The 15,819-nt window shown below is 41.1% G+C and overlaps 1 long non-coding RNA gene across 2 annotated transcripts in view; it reads left to right on the top strand.

The window, feature by feature from the left end:
- The window catches only part of LOC144600102 (uncharacterized), a 183,915-nt gene that overhangs the window by 11,333 nt on the left and 156,763 nt on the right, over window positions 1–15,819 (top strand). The gene's annotated exons all lie outside the window — the stretch shown is intronic.

Here is a 15,819-nt window from a genome sequence, read left to right as displayed (position 1 = left end):
CTGGGACTACATCAACAACAAATGCAAGGCTAATTGCTCTAAATCTCACTGATTTCCCTCTCTCATCTTTCCTACATGGAAAAGTGATATGTGCAGATTATGTATTGCATCTGTGAATTCTCACAACTTCTTTTCATACATTTGAATAGAGATTGGAATAAGCAAATAAGCTTGTATCAGAAAGGTAATGAGCATTTGGATTGTACTTCACAAATGTTTTCTGCAGCAATATGTCCTCACAGACAAGCCAATTAAATTGTACAAGTAAGAGTGGGGCCCTGGAGATTTTCAACCTTGGTTACATTATTTTATTCATTGTTATTATCTTGCTTGTATTAATTTTGGGGAGTCTGTCTCCTTCATTCATTTTTTCTTTCTAAGGATTCAGAACTGGCTTGTTGATAGAAGCAGAGGGTAGTGGTGGAAGGTAGATATTCTGGCTGCAGGTCTGTGATATAAACCAGCTGCAGAAATGGGCAGAGAAATAATGGCAGATGGAGTTTAACCTGAGCACGTGTGAGGTGATGTAATATGGGAGGTTGAATGTAGGGAGAGAGGACATGGTTAATGGCAAGACCCTTAACAGCATTGATGTACAGAGAGATCTTGAGTTCAAGTTCATAGCTCACTGAAGCTCGTAGCACAAGTAGATTGTGTACTGAAGAAGGCATATGATATGCTTGCCTTCATGGCTAGGGGCATTAAATATAAGTCAGGAAGTCATGACGCAGCTCTATGTGATAGACACAAAGTGCTGGAGTAACTCAGTGGGTCATGCAGCATCTCTGGAGAAAAAGTACGGGTGGCGTTTCGGATCAGGACCTTTCTTCATGCTGCCTCATTCTGCCTTAGCATAAAGAAACCTCACCCATCCTTTTTCTCCAGAGATGCTGCCTGAGTTACTCCAGCACTTTGTGTCTATCTTTGGTGTTAATCAGCATCTGCACTTCCTTGTTTCTGCAACTCTATAAGGCTTTGGTTAGGACACATTTAGTGTATTGCGGGCAATTCCGATCGCCTCATTACAGGAAAGATGGGGAGGCTTTGGAGAGGGTGCAGTGGAATTTTACCAGAACGCAGCCTGGATTACAGGTTTTCAGCTACTGGGAGAGGTTGAATAGACTTGGACTGAGAGGCATAGATAGAGTAGACAGACATTCAGAGCCATTTTCGCAGGGTAAAAATGTCAAACACTAGAGGGCATCACTATAAAGTGAGAGGGGGAAAGTTTATTGGAGATGTGCGTGGCAAAATGTTTTACATAGAGAGTTTGGGGGGCCTGGAACACACTGCCGGGGGGGGGGGGGTGGAGGCAGATATGAGAGCCAGGTTTAAGAGACTTTTGGAGAGACACTTGGAAACATAGAAACATAGAAAATAGGTGCAGGAGTAGGCCATTCGGCCATTCGGCCCTTCGAGCCTGCACCGCCATTCAATATGATCATGGCTGATCATCCAACTCAGTATCCCGTACCTGCCTTCTCTCCATACCCCTTGATCCCTTTAGCCACAAGGGCCACATCTAACTCCCTCTTAAATATAGCCAATGAACCGGCCTCAACTACCTTCTGTGGCAGAGAATTCCACAGGGCAGGGTATAGAGGGATATGGATCATGTACAGGCAAATAAGATCAGGCCAACCTGACATCATATTTGGCACACATATTGTGGGCTGAAGATCACATTTCCTGTGCTGTACTGTTCTGTTCTGTAAGCTCTCCTCTACCCATATGAAATAATAATTCGTCTTTTTAGCTATTCCTTTTTTTCATTTATGGGTTCATTGTTACCTGTTTTTAAAGGAAAGTACATTGATTTTGACCAACCTCTTTTCCTTCATAATGTATTGATTTTGACATTCCATGCCCATTGCTTTTCAATCTCCCTTTCTAGCCTTTATTATCCATTTCATCAAAATTTAAACTTCTTTGTTTCTCTCTCAGCCAGCGCGCTCTTTTGATTTTTTCTTTTGTTTTATGTTCCCATCTCACCCGTGCCATCATTTATCCATGTCTAGTTTGCAATTGGAGGAGCGATGGACAGGAGAGATTGGTTGTGCTGATAATTTTTTAATGTGTTAGACAAACAGAATCTGATATTGGAGAGCAATCTATCTTAGCCTATGAAGTCAGTGGAGCTGATGATGGAGTTAATGCCAAGGGAGAGGATGAAGCTTTGATTGACTTGAGGATATTGGATTTGCTTTGCCTGCTATTGATTAACAAGATGTTGTCGTTCATCTCAAAGAACGTTAGACAAACAATCTGGTTATAAAGATATTGAGGAATGAGTTGTGGAATGATAAAACTGGACATCATGAACATAGATTGAAAGGTGATCACATTCTTACGAAGATGTCACTGAAGAAGTGAAAGTTTAATTTAATTTAGTTCAGATATACAATGTGGAAACAGGCCCTTCGGCCCACCAAGTAAGCACTGACCAATGATCACCCATACACTAGTCATCCTACACATTAGGGGCAATTTACAGAAGCCAATTAACCTACTAACCTGCACGCCTTTGGAATGTGGGAGAAAAGCGGAGCACCCTGAAAAAACCGATGTGGTTACAGGGGGAACATACAAACTCCATAAAGATAGCACCCGCATTCAGGATCGAACCCTGGTCTCTGCCGCTGTAAGGCATCTACTCTACCGCTGGGCTACTGTGCTGCCCAAAGGATAAAGAATAGATCTTTAGGGGATTCCATATAATTCATGTTGAGGAGCGAAAATATGCAATTATTAAAGAATGTGCAAATCAGGAAAAATCAGATTTACAGTATGTAGGAAGGAACTGAAAAAGAGAGACACAAAATGTGGAGTAACTCAGCAAAACAGGCAGCATCTCCAGATAGAATGAATGGGTGACGTTTTGGGTCGATATCCTTCTTCAGACTGAGAGTCAGGGGAGAGGGAGACACAGATATAAGGAAGGATAAGGTGTGAATACAAGACATCAACAGGGATGGGGCTCGAGGAAAATGTAGAATAGATCGTCGTTAGCTAGGAGAAGTAACAACGAAGCAGACAGAGATAAAATGTAATCAAGGGGACAGTTAGACTGGTCGAAGAACTAGGAAGGGGGAAGGATGGAGAGAGAGGGAAATCAATGGTTACTTGAAGTTGGAGGTCAATATTCATACCGCTGGGGTGTAAGCTGCACAAGCAAAATATGAGTTGCTGTTCCTCCAATTTGCGCTGATTTACTTGTATATCAGCAATAAGCAGCAAAGAACAAAAGTCAGTACTTTTCCTTCATACTGACACCGTCATCAGAGAAGTTCAGGATGTTCAGTGATGTATTAATATGAGCAGCTGGGACGCAGAATCAATGATAAAGAGCATGATTTAACTAATGGGTCAAAGTCAACTTTATCATTAAAAACATCTGAAGAAATTACAAGATGTGTATTTTAAAGCAAACTGTTTTCAGAGATACAGATGGTGTTTGAAACTGGCAGGGACAATAAGAAGTTACACAGTGGAGATGTGGATTAATCATTAATTTTGGTTGCCATTTATTATTCATTCACACATCTTATGACAACGCATGCTCTTTGTCTTGGCTTGGGTTGACATTTTTCATAAATGTTTTTCTGTCATTCTCTTGCCTGCACTGCACTCAGTCATATTTTTCAGTCATACTCTTGCCTGCACTGCAATCCCAGATAGTTTGAAAGGATTACAGATGTAACATGGATAAAAAAAGACCTTGTCTCTGATGCATGCATTGAAAATGTCAAAATGATCATTCAGTAGACTTATTAAAACCAAGGGGCAAAGTTTCATCCCTGGAGGATAATTCAGTGAGCACATCCATTCTGAGAACACAAGCTGAACTTCAGCACTGAAGAATGTTTGAATCAGGAGGGTTCTGAAAAAGAAATGAGGGTGAAAAAAATGTACCAGTATTTCAGATATTTCAAGCCTCTGTTTTATCCCAATATATTTACTACACACAAAGATGAATGAAATTGGGGTCAATTCGGAAATGTTTTGCAAAATATCAATTCTATAAACTGTTGTATAGAAAAATGTGCATAGTTCTTGACAAACTCAAATGCACCTACTCAACATTATAGTAGTTTTCATAATCTGTGCATGTAAACAGATAATTACATTTTTACATTTAACACAAGTTAAAGGTTGAATTCAACATTGAGTCTCTGAAGCGTTTCCTATAACATTAGTTAAAGATTTCCAGAAATCCAAGTATTTCCCTGCCAAAGTTATAGGAGAACTGGAGAAATCTCACAAAAATCCACTCAGGATGGAACTCTGTATATTCCCTTTGTTCTATCTATTGTACTTGAGTTTGAACTGATTGTGTCCACGTATTGTAGAGTGTATCTGATCTGTTTGGATCTGAAGAAGTCTGAAGAAGGGTCTCAACCCGAAACGTCACCCATTCCTTCTCTCCTGAGATGCTGCCTGACCTGCTGAGATACTCCAGCATTTTGTGAAATAAATACCTTCAATTGTACCAGCATCTGCAGTTATTTTCTTACACTACATGATCTGTTTGGATAGTATGCAAAACAAAGCTTTTCGCTGTACATCAGTACTTGTGATAATAATAAACCTAACCCTAAACCTTATTCGAAAAAATGTTTTCAGAATGTTTTACCCAAATGTTTAGGTGACATTTTAAAGATATCCAGAATTATGACTTTTAGATTGGCACATAGATGTTCAGGAATGGAGGGATATGAATTATATGCAGGCAGATAAAAGTCAGTCGTGGGATCATGCTTGCAACAGACCTCCCCCTCTCCCCTCTCCCCTCTCCCCTCTCCCCTCTCCTCTCCTCTCTCTCCTCTCTCTCCTCTCTCTCCCCTCTCTCCCCTCTCTCCCCTCTCTCCCCTCTCTCTCCTCTCTCTCCTCTCTCTCCTCTCTCCCCTCTCTCCCCTCTCTCCCCTCTCTCCCCTCTCTCCCCTCTCTCCCCTCTCTCCCCTCTCTCCCTCTCTCTCCCTCACCCCCCTCTCTCTTCCCTTCTTTCCATCTATCTCCCTCTCTCCCCCTTCCCTCCCCCTCTCCTCTCTCTCCCCCCAAGAATACAATAAATTAACAACCACGATATAAGTGCAAAAAAAAACCCTTAAGGACATCTGGGAGATTATATTGATTCCACTTTTATCTTTCATGTTACATCTTGATCTTGTGAGTGAGTAAGGATGTAATAAGATGGGCACAATTTGAGGCATAAGTATGTTTTCTTGATCCATTAAAGTCCAAATCTATTTTAATGAACTTCAGCAATTAGTGGTAACATTAAATAGTATAACAAGCATGTGCCATTACCACTTGAATTGCAAAAGTTCACACAGTTAAGCAAATATCTCGGGAGTGGGGTAATCCTGTGGGAAAAAATCATGTTTTATTGTAGGCCGGGACTTTTGCGAATGCAACTATTTGAAAAATACCTTCAACCTTTGGTATTTGGTGTTTGTACAGAAAATACTTGATCTCTTTCTTCTGGCAAAAATCTCAGTGAACTGGTAATATTTCTTCGTTTGTCTGATCACATCTCTGAGAAGTGCCTTGAGATATTTTTGTAGTGTAAAAATGCTATATAAATCCAATCTGATGAAGGGTTGAGACATGAAACGTCATCCGTCCATGTTCTCTCGAGATGCTGGCTGACCCGCTAAGTGACTCCAGCAATTTGTGTCCTTTTCTATATAAACACAACGTTAAAAATAGTTGAAAATAAATTACTTCTTGTGAATTATTTCAGTGAAAGTTGTTGCAATGAGATTTATTTTTGAAAAATCAATGCATCATTGGTTCTTAATTTTTCCATTGTTCTTCAATAGCTGTTGGATATTGCCTCGTCAGTAGTTTTACTGGAAAACCTTACAAATTGAATACAGTGAATCAATAGTATTAAAAGGCACTTTTTCCTCAAATTGCTTCCGCAGTTTATTGGAAAACGCTGATTTGTGGTGTTATGGTGATATTGGCATTATATATCCATCGAACCTCACTCAACTAGCCACTTTTAATGTGAAATGTTTATATGCGTCATCAGTTCATAGAAGTAACAGGCTAAACATTCTAATATAGACACAAAACGCTGGAGTAACTCGGCTGGACAGGCAGCATCTCTGATGAGAAGATTTTGTGTCTATATTTTCTGCTTTTATACTCATCAAAACATGACTTTTCAACTTCTTATATTAACCGACAAAAAAATTGTAGAGAGCCCCAATTCTAATCAATGCAAACACAGGTAATCATTTTGTGCGTTTGTATATTTCTCCTGCCTGAAGTCTCAATTTCTAGTTTTAAGAAGTTTTTGTGCAATAGTTTGTCATTGAGCTTATAGAGTCATAGAGTGATACATTGTGGAAACAGGCCCCTCGGCCCAACTCGCTCACACCAGCCAACAATGTCCCAGCTACCATCGTCCCGCTTCATAGAGTCATAGAGTGATACAGTGTGGAAACAGGCCCTTCGGCCCAACCCGCTCACACCGGCCAACAATGCCCCAGCTACCCTCGTCCCACTTCATAGAGTCATAGAGTGATACTGTGTGGAAACAGGCCTTTTGGCCCAACTCGCTCACGCCAGCCAACAATGTCCCAGCTACACTCGTCCCACTTGCCTGCGCTTGGTTCATATCCCTCCAAACCTGTCCTATCCATGTATCTGTCTAATTATTTCTTAAACAATGGGATAATCCCAGCCTCAACTACCTCCTCTGGCAGCTTGTTCTACGCACCCACCACCCTTGAGTGAAAAAGTGACCCCTTGGATTCCTATTAAATCTTTTCCCCTTCACCATGAACCTATGTCCTCTGGTCTTCGATTCCCCTACTCTGGGCAAAAGACTCTGTGCATCTACCCGATCTATTCCTCTCATGATTTTGTATACTTCTATACGTCTATATGATCTCCCCTCATCCTCCTGCTCTCCATGGAATAGGGACACTGCCTACTCGACCTCTCCCTCTAACTCACATCCTCAAGTCCCGGCAACGTTCTCATAAATCTTTTCTGAACTGTTTCAAGCTTGACAATATTTTTCATATAACATGGTGCCCAGAACTGAACACAATATTCTAAATGCGCTCTCACCAACGTCTTATACAACTGCAACATGACCACCCAACTTCTATACTCAAAACTTTGAATGCTGAAGGCCAAAGTGCCAAAAGGCTTTTTGACCACTTATCTACCTGCGACTCGACCTTCAAGAAACCATGTACCTGTACTCCTAGACCCCTCTGCTCTACAACACTACCCAGAAGCCTACCATATACTGTGTAGATCCTGCCCTTGCTCGACATCCCAAAATGCAACACCTCACACTTTTCGGTATTAAATTCCATCAACCCATTCCTCCACCCACCTGGCCAATTGATCCAGATCCTGCTGCAATCTTTTGCAACCATCTGCATTATCTGCAAAACCACTCACTCGTGTATCATCAGCAAGCTTGCTAATCAAACAATGTGTAAAATTCACCTCCTAATTCATCTACAACCCATCTCCACTTAATAAACACCATAGTGTTTTTGCTTTATTTTTGCTTTATTTTATGTTTTTGTTTTTGCTAATGGATCAGGTAACCATTACTTTGAATTTTAATGTTGCCAATATATCCGGGCAGCATTAAGTACTCCAAACCCCATTAGTCAGTTAATTGCACTAAGAGGTTGCTGATACTTTATTCAAAATGGATGATCTTCACAAATAAACAAAGAGCTAATGAAAGGTTGTAGACCTGAAGCCTAATTCTTTTGTCAGTAGATACAGTCTGACCTTTAGTAGATTTCCAGTCTATTTTTGTGTTTACGAAGATGTCCAGCAATATTTTCATTTTACATCATTTGCAAGAAATCGAGCTGTCAAATCCACAGACAGGCGGGAGAGGGAAATAGACAAAGTGTCTACATCATCTCAAACCTTTAAAGCAACTATTCTGCTGAAAATGCTCTCTATCCTCAGATGTCTTGTCATTGCATGGTGATAGTTTATCGTGTTGATCAATGCTAGAAATTCCCAAATCTATCCTGATAATTTTATCGTGCACAACTTCACCCTGCCAGCTTTCATGTATCCAAATAGATGATTGGTGAATTATGCTGCTCATTGTGATGACTTTCAACTTCAGATGGGTGTGGTTGCACAAAGACTACTAATCTTTCTTGAGTAGTAGTCCTGAGACTTTGTCTAGTGATCTGCTGAAGCAAATCTCACAGTGGTAACTGGTGAATACAAATGCAGTTAAATAAAATGACTTTAACACCAATAATGGTTCATAAGTTCATAGGTTCGTAAGTTCATAAGAGATAGGCGCAGAATTAGGCCATTCGGCCCATCATTCTACCTCATTCAATCATGGCTGATCTATCTCTCCCTTCTAACCCCATTCTCCTGCCTTCTCCCCATAACCCCTGAGACCCATACTAATCAAGAATCTATCTATCTCTGCCATAAAAATACTAATTGACAGCCTCCACAGCCTTCAGTGGCAATGAATTCCACAGATACACCAACTAAAGAAATTCCTGTTCATCTCCTTACTAACGGAGGCTATGACCACTGGTCCTGGACTCTCCCACTAGTGGAACCATCCTTTCCACATCCACTCTATCCAAGCCTTTCACTATTCGGTAAGTATAGTGACCATGAAAGTACCAGATTCTTGGAAAAATCTCAATGGTTCATTAACACCCTTCAAAGAAGAAAATTTGCCACCTTTATCTGACCAGCCTCATACCTACAACAACATAGTTGCTGTATGATTTCAGACTAATAACAATGAAGTTAACTCCACTAGAAACAAACTGTTTTGGGATAATGATGGATGAGCAACAAATGCTAGCCTTTCCAGCAAAGCCTGCATCGTGTGAATGAAATAAAAAGACCTTTCATAGTTGGAACAGTCAGAATGCCTTGCAATATATTCTACTGGGAATCTCCAGACTCATTGTTGTAGTTCTGGCCTGAAGCTAGTGCTAATGTTGGGGTTGGTACATTCAACCACTGGACTTGTGTTCTAAAGGACACCTAGCGCTCAGATTCCTGACAGAAATGGTTGAAATGTGCAATTTCATGGAGTCGCCAGCTGTGTGAAAATATTCATGCAGGTATGGGAAATATTTAGAGGCCTTTAGGAACAGTTGCATTTTGTGCCGAGGCCTCGAGATCTGCTGCCTGAGACTGAGCTGTTGCTGGCAGTGCTGTGTGGAGCAGCTCTGGGGTACAGAGATTAGATCGGTGGCACTCCATACCTGAGATAGGCCAGTGCAGGTGGAGTTGAATGCAGGTGGAGTGAGATAGGGCAGTGCTTGAGTTAATGAGTTCAGGCCACAGGCTAAATCCACGAAAATCCAGCCCATTGAACATTGTACCACTTTTTAAAAATGTGATTAAAATTTAAATGTAAATAATCATGTACAGTATTTAGTAGAAAATTATGCCACCAGAGGGGGCAATTGTCATATTAATGTGTAAGTCATAAAATGACATTAGGTCTTTCATGAATGTGTTATTTTTGCCCATAATCATGAAAAACCAAGTCTAGAAATCACTTTACCTGAAGATAAGATCTCATATGTTGATAATTAAGAATAAGATGTATGTTTCTGGTTCGCTAGATTCACTATTAAATGGCACCTCGGAAGACAACAGGAAATGTTGAGCGGCACGGTGGTGCAGCGGTAGAGTTGCTGCCTACAGCACCAGAGACCCAGGTTAAATTCTGACTACTGGTGCTATCTTTACGGAGTTTGTCCGTTCTTCCCGTGACCTGCGTGGGTTTTCCCCGGGTTTCCTCGCACACTCCAAAGATGCACAGGTTTGGATGTTAATTGGTTTGGTAAAATTGTAAATTGTCCCTATTGTGTGTAGGATAGTGTTTATGCGGGGAGATTGATGGTCAGCATGAGCTCGGTGGGCTGAATGGGCCTGTTTCCACGCTGTAACTCTAAACTATACTAAACTATACTAAACTAAATATAATTAAATGCTAACTTGTTTAGAATTATTAGAAGTTATGCGGCACAAAAGGAGACTATTTGGCCCATCAAACTCATACTGGGTGTTTAAGAACAGCCTTGTGTGCCTGGATTTTGTTTCTTCCACAATCACCTGTCCAAATTTCCTTGAACCTATGATTGAATCCACTTCCACCATATTGTCAGACCATTCACTGTATGAGGGTGTTTCCCTCATGTCACCCCTTAATTCACCTTTGTTTTCTTTATTCCTGATTATTGGTCTGTCTGCCAATGGAAACTATTTCTCTTTAACCATTTTGTCTAAACCTTTGATAATTCTGAACAGGTTTTATCAAATCCTCTCTCAACCTATCTTCCGAGAAGAGTAATCCCAATTATTCCAGTCCAGCCATGCAACAGATATCCACCACTACCAAGATCATACCTGAAAAGATGTTTGGTCTCACTTTAATGCAGGAACCAGAAATGGACACATAACCTTGATGTGGCTAAACTGATAATTCACATGGTTCAGCATATCCTTCTTGTTTCTGTATTCTGTGTCTCTGGTTATAAAGCCCAGGATCCTGTACACTTTATTTAATATTTCTCTTCCATTATCCTGCAAGGTTCAAACATTTGTGATCATACATACTCAGAATTGTACACTCCATTTAAAATTGTATCATTCACTTCTTCCTCCAAAATTGTGTATCTTGTGTGAAACTTCACCTGCACATGTTCATCCCATCCATTAGTCCTTACATTTCCTCTTTAAGTCCAAATCTACCCTTCCCACTGCCCATTATGTTTGATATCAAACTTTAAATGTTGGATAGGACCTGTATAGCTAGTACCAACACTTGGCAAATATCAATGTGTAAATTCATTCAACCCAGAAAATAACTATTGTATACATTTTCTTTGTTTCCTGCCCTGAGCCAACTTCTTATCTAAGCAACCACTCATTCTTTTAATAGATGGACTTTTATTTTTCTGACAAGTTTAATATATGGCACTTTCCCAATAGCCTTTTATTAATTCATATGTAGAACATGAATCATTTCCCTCATCAACCTTTCTGTTACGCGTTCAAAAAGCTCAATCAAGTTTATAGAGTATGATTTTCCTTTAATAAATGTTATATCAGTATCATTCTCTTGGATACAGAACATTAACTAGTAGGTTAAACCAACAAAGTGCTTTACTAAACAAATGAATTTATAGAGAGACATGCATTTTTCCCCTGTTGTGTGCCTACTACACCGAGACAGGCACACATTTTTCAAAGAGATAAAGACTTTCTGGAAACTTCTCTCTAAACATTGTACCAATATACACAGAGGACACTCATATCATGCACACCCAATATTGCATGAGTCATATTTGTAATAACTCTTTAATAATGGAAATCCAATAAAAATGAAAAGAAACATAATTGTAGGTTTTGTGTATTACTGACAGTCTTCCAGACATTTGCGTTGTTTGACCATCTTCATAGATCCAATCGTCTGTTTGACCTTCTGACGGAATGTGTTACTGCATTATGATCGCACAGTATTAGAGGTGTGCCACTGTGCCACTCCAGTGCTGGCTATTTTGTAGCATTAAAGTATTTCTTCTTTTAACCACTGCAGAGTTCTGCTGTGTCATTCCTTTTCCAGGCCCATCTGCTTTTCTGTATTTTTGTGGCACTACTTTGGTTTAGAAACATAGAAACATAGAAAATAGGTGCAGGAGTAGGCCATTCGGCCCTTCGAGCCTGCACCGCCATTCAATATGATCATGGTTGATCATCCAGCTCAGTAACCTGTACCTGCCTTCTCTCCATACCCCCTGATCCCTTTAGCCACAAGGGCCACATCTAACTCCCTCTTAATTATAGCCACAGACTCACCACTCTCTGTGTGAAGAAATGTTTTCTCATCTCGGTCCTAAAAGACTTCCCCCTTATCCTTAAGCTGTGACCCCTGGTTCTGGACTTCCCCAACATCGGGAACAATCTTCCCGCATCTAGCCTCTCCAACCCCTTAAGAATTTTATATGTTTCTATAAGATCCCCCCTCAGTCTTCTAAATTCCAGCGAGTATAAGCCTAGTCTATCCAATCTTTCTTCATATGAAAGTCCTGCCATCCCAGGGATCAATCTAGTGAACCTTCTCTGTACTCCCTCTAAGGCTAGAATGTCTTTCCTCAGATTAGGAGACCAAAACTGTACACAATACTCCAGGTGACATGTGTGGCTATAAAGATTACTACAAAGAAATCCATTTCATTCTTCTCTCAATTCTTTGAGTTCAATGTCTTTAGTGAATATCGCCCAGCAGGTCTCTTATACATTATTGGAACAAAACTCATTGGTTTTGAGATGTGAGATTTTTGGTATGCGACAGGAAAACATTACACTTTGTTTGCAAGTCAAATTGACAGGTCACTGTTTTTTATTGCAACAACGTGTTAGTATAAATACAGCTAGAGGGAAGTCCACTGAATTAACCTCCTTGGCACCAGGTACAATATCTTCTTGAGGTGCTCTGAAAGTATTTTCTCTCTGTCACTGCATGCATTACCTCATCCACTTTGTAGGGTTTTGATGCTCTCATCTTTATGCACTGTACATAGAAATTATTCTTTAGTCAACATTGCATGCACTTTTATAGCCACACATGTCGCCAACCACAATTCTTGCAACATCTCATTTTCCTCGGTTGTACTTTTCCTATTCGGGTTTCTCTCTCAATCTTTACCTCATGTACATTATCCTATTGACCACCCGATATCTCGAACACGGCGATGGATTATTCTGCAGCTTTGAACATCCCCAGGCACGTTGATTCCTTCAGACTAAAATACTGAATTCCACAAATGGTCTGAACCGTGATGAAGAAATCCTTCAAATCTTCTTATTCCTGTTCATAGTCTGGCTCAATTAAGAACATATATATTTTTTTATTATCTTCACGGTTTCTATTTTTGTCCAACAGGTATGAGATTCCTGTTCCCTGAGTGGACAAGTGTGGGCATTGCTGGGAAGATGAACAAGTTGTTCATAGCACTATGGAACAGGGACAATGTATAAGTTGACAGCAGAGATTTAATAGCTACTAGACCAAGTGGACCTGTTGGGTCCAAACCTCTCCTGCATAGTTGCAGCACCCTCTCCTCCTCCCCCCCTTCCCCCCCCCCCTCCCCTCCCCCCTCCCTCCCTCCCTCCCTCCCTCCCTCCCTCCCTCCCTCCCTCCCTCCCTCCCTCCTCTGTCCCCCCTCCCACTCCCCCTTTCCCCTCCCACCATTTCCCTCCCCCCCACTCCATCCCCCTCAACCCCCCTTATCCTCCCTCCTCCCCCCTCCCTCCACCTCCCCTCCCTCCCTCCCCCTCCCTCCCTAGGAAATAGATTTAAACTTTAAAATGTGAATAACTTTAAAAATATAACACCGATTCCAATGAAACTTTGTCCATTAGCACCAAATGGATGACGGTGAGTAAGGTGGGCCTAAAATTGTCATGCTATCGTGTATCGTTTTGGCTGTAGTTCAGGAACAAACAAACAAACAAACAAGAGTTTTAGTATATAGATTAGACATTTATGGTCGAAGGGTGACCAGGAGCGATTGCTCAATATTCCAGGTTTCACTATGTTCCAAAGAATAGGCTACAAGGGGAAGGAAATGGCTGGTACTATTAATCCAGCTGATAATACAACGGTGTTGCATGGCAATATAGGGGATAGTACTGAGGAGTTGGTTTAGTTTGGGTTTGGGTTGAAATCATGAATAGCAGGGAGAGAAGTCACTGGTAGGGGCAGTCTCTTGGCACCTTTAGATAGGACGAAGCAGAGGAGGGGAAATATCTGGGACATGCTTGAAGGAAACTGCAATAGTCATTGGGGAATTTTATTCACATCATGATTGGATGAACCAGCTGGGAATCATAGTCATGGTTTCATTAAACAGTATTTTGGATACCTTTTATCAACTTTACTCTTTAGGATGCTGGAGGCTATCCAGTCAATGGAACTCACTCAAGAACTTTTTTTTTTTTATTATAAAGAGTGCTGTATGCTTACTTCACAAGTCATGCAGCCAGCTCTGCAGAAAAGTAGAGGATTTTTGAATCGTTGTCCTATAGATTGCACTGTATACAGAAAATAGTTGGTTACAATCCTTAAAAGGGTATGCACACAATTTTATACAAGCCTATCATATTAGAAACCTATATGTAGGAAGGATGCTGGTTTTAACCAAAGATGGACACAAAAAGCTGGAGTAGCTCAACAGGTCAAACAGCATCTCTGGAGAAAAGGAATAGGTGACCTTTTGGATCTCAAGAAGGATCTCGACCCAAAACGTCACCTATTCATCGATCATTTCTGGCATCTTCCACATCACAAAAATTATACTGACAGGCCTGTAATTGCGAGAATGACCTTAAAAACCTCTTTGAGCTAGGATGCAAAAATCCTTCCATTGAGAATGGATTGGAAAATTATGACTGCATTTCCAACCATTGCTTTTCATAGCAAACTAAGATGTCCTAATCCACACTCAGTAGTTCATCTCCCTCGGAGAGTCCTGTCGCACAGCTACTAAAGCAACTGCCTCAGAGCACGAGCAACTCGGGTTCGATCCTGATCTCCAGTGCTGTGAGTTTGGAGTTTGCATGTTCTCGTTACACGGGTTTACCCTGGAGCCTCCAGTTTCTTCTCACATTCAAAAGACATGTGCGCTGGCTAGGTAAATGGTCACGGTAATAGTGTGTAGGTAAGTGGTGGAACCTGATAGCTGATAGCTTGAATTGGCAGTGGGTGCGAAGAAATTCAGAGCTGAAAACCTGGAAGGCTGAAGGGTTAAAGAGAGTGAAGATGATTGGTTTTCATGGGGTTGGTAGCAACATTGGTAGGTGGTGGGATAAGAGGTGTACGGTGTTGCTGAGGAGTTGGTGGTTTGGGGAGGCCAAAGGAAAGAATGACCAAAGGGAAGCATTGACTATACCTAGTGGACATCTAAGCATTGGGGTGACCAAATTGTCCCAATTTTCTCAGTTGTCCAATGATGATTGTTCTTGGGATAATATTACTAATTCTCCAAGGGTGCCCTGATATGGGTGTCACATTTGTGTGTCAGAGAGATTTATGCCTGGAGTTTCCCAGTCAAATTCCAAGGGTGTACCTAAAATGATCCAGAAATGGGGCGGCATTGTGGCACAGCAGTAGAGCTGCTGCCTTACAGCACCAGGGACCTGGATTTGATCCTGACCAAGTTCCTACATTCTCCCTGTGACCTGCAAGGGTTTTCTCCATGATCTTTGGTTTTCCCCCACACTCCAAAGACGCACAGGTTTATAGGTTAATTGGCTTGGTCTAAATGGAAAATAGTCCCTAGTGTGTGTAGGGCAGTGCTGGTGTGAGGGGATCGCTGGTCGGCGTGGGCTCAGTGGGCCGATGGGCCTCTTTCCACGCTGTATCTCTAAACTAAACTAAAATGAACATTATTTGCTTTATGCAAGTGAATTTCTAAGCAAGAATCCACATTAGTAACAAGTTATGTGATTAAAAAACAACAATGAGACAATGGAATGGCTATATCGGGAGGAATACAATATCTCCTCAAAAGCACAGCACACGATTATCCTATAACCTTGATCGTTTCCCTTCAGAAAAGCCAGGAATCAGTGAACTACAACAATGGACACTGACTGCCATATCCTTGCCAATGCGCTGTTGTCCAGAACAATGCAATCCTGATTACTTAATGTTACTGCTAACAGTGACGGCAAGAACACAGAGTCACTGCGCCTGAAACAAAACTCAATGTTTCACATTTAATCATTTGCCAAGGCCTACATTGCCACAAATAGATGTAA

The sequence above is a fragment of the Rhinoraja longicauda genome, chromosome 14 (genome assembly GCF_053455715.1).
Source record: "Rhinoraja longicauda isolate Sanriku21f chromosome 14, sRhiLon1.1, whole genome shotgun sequence".
Classification (NCBI taxonomy): Eukaryota; Metazoa; Chordata; class Chondrichthyes; order Rajiformes; family Arhynchobatidae; genus Rhinoraja; species Rhinoraja longicauda.
The sequence above is the reverse complement of the archived record's forward strand: the minus strand, read 5'-3'. Positions and strand labels throughout refer to the sequence as shown.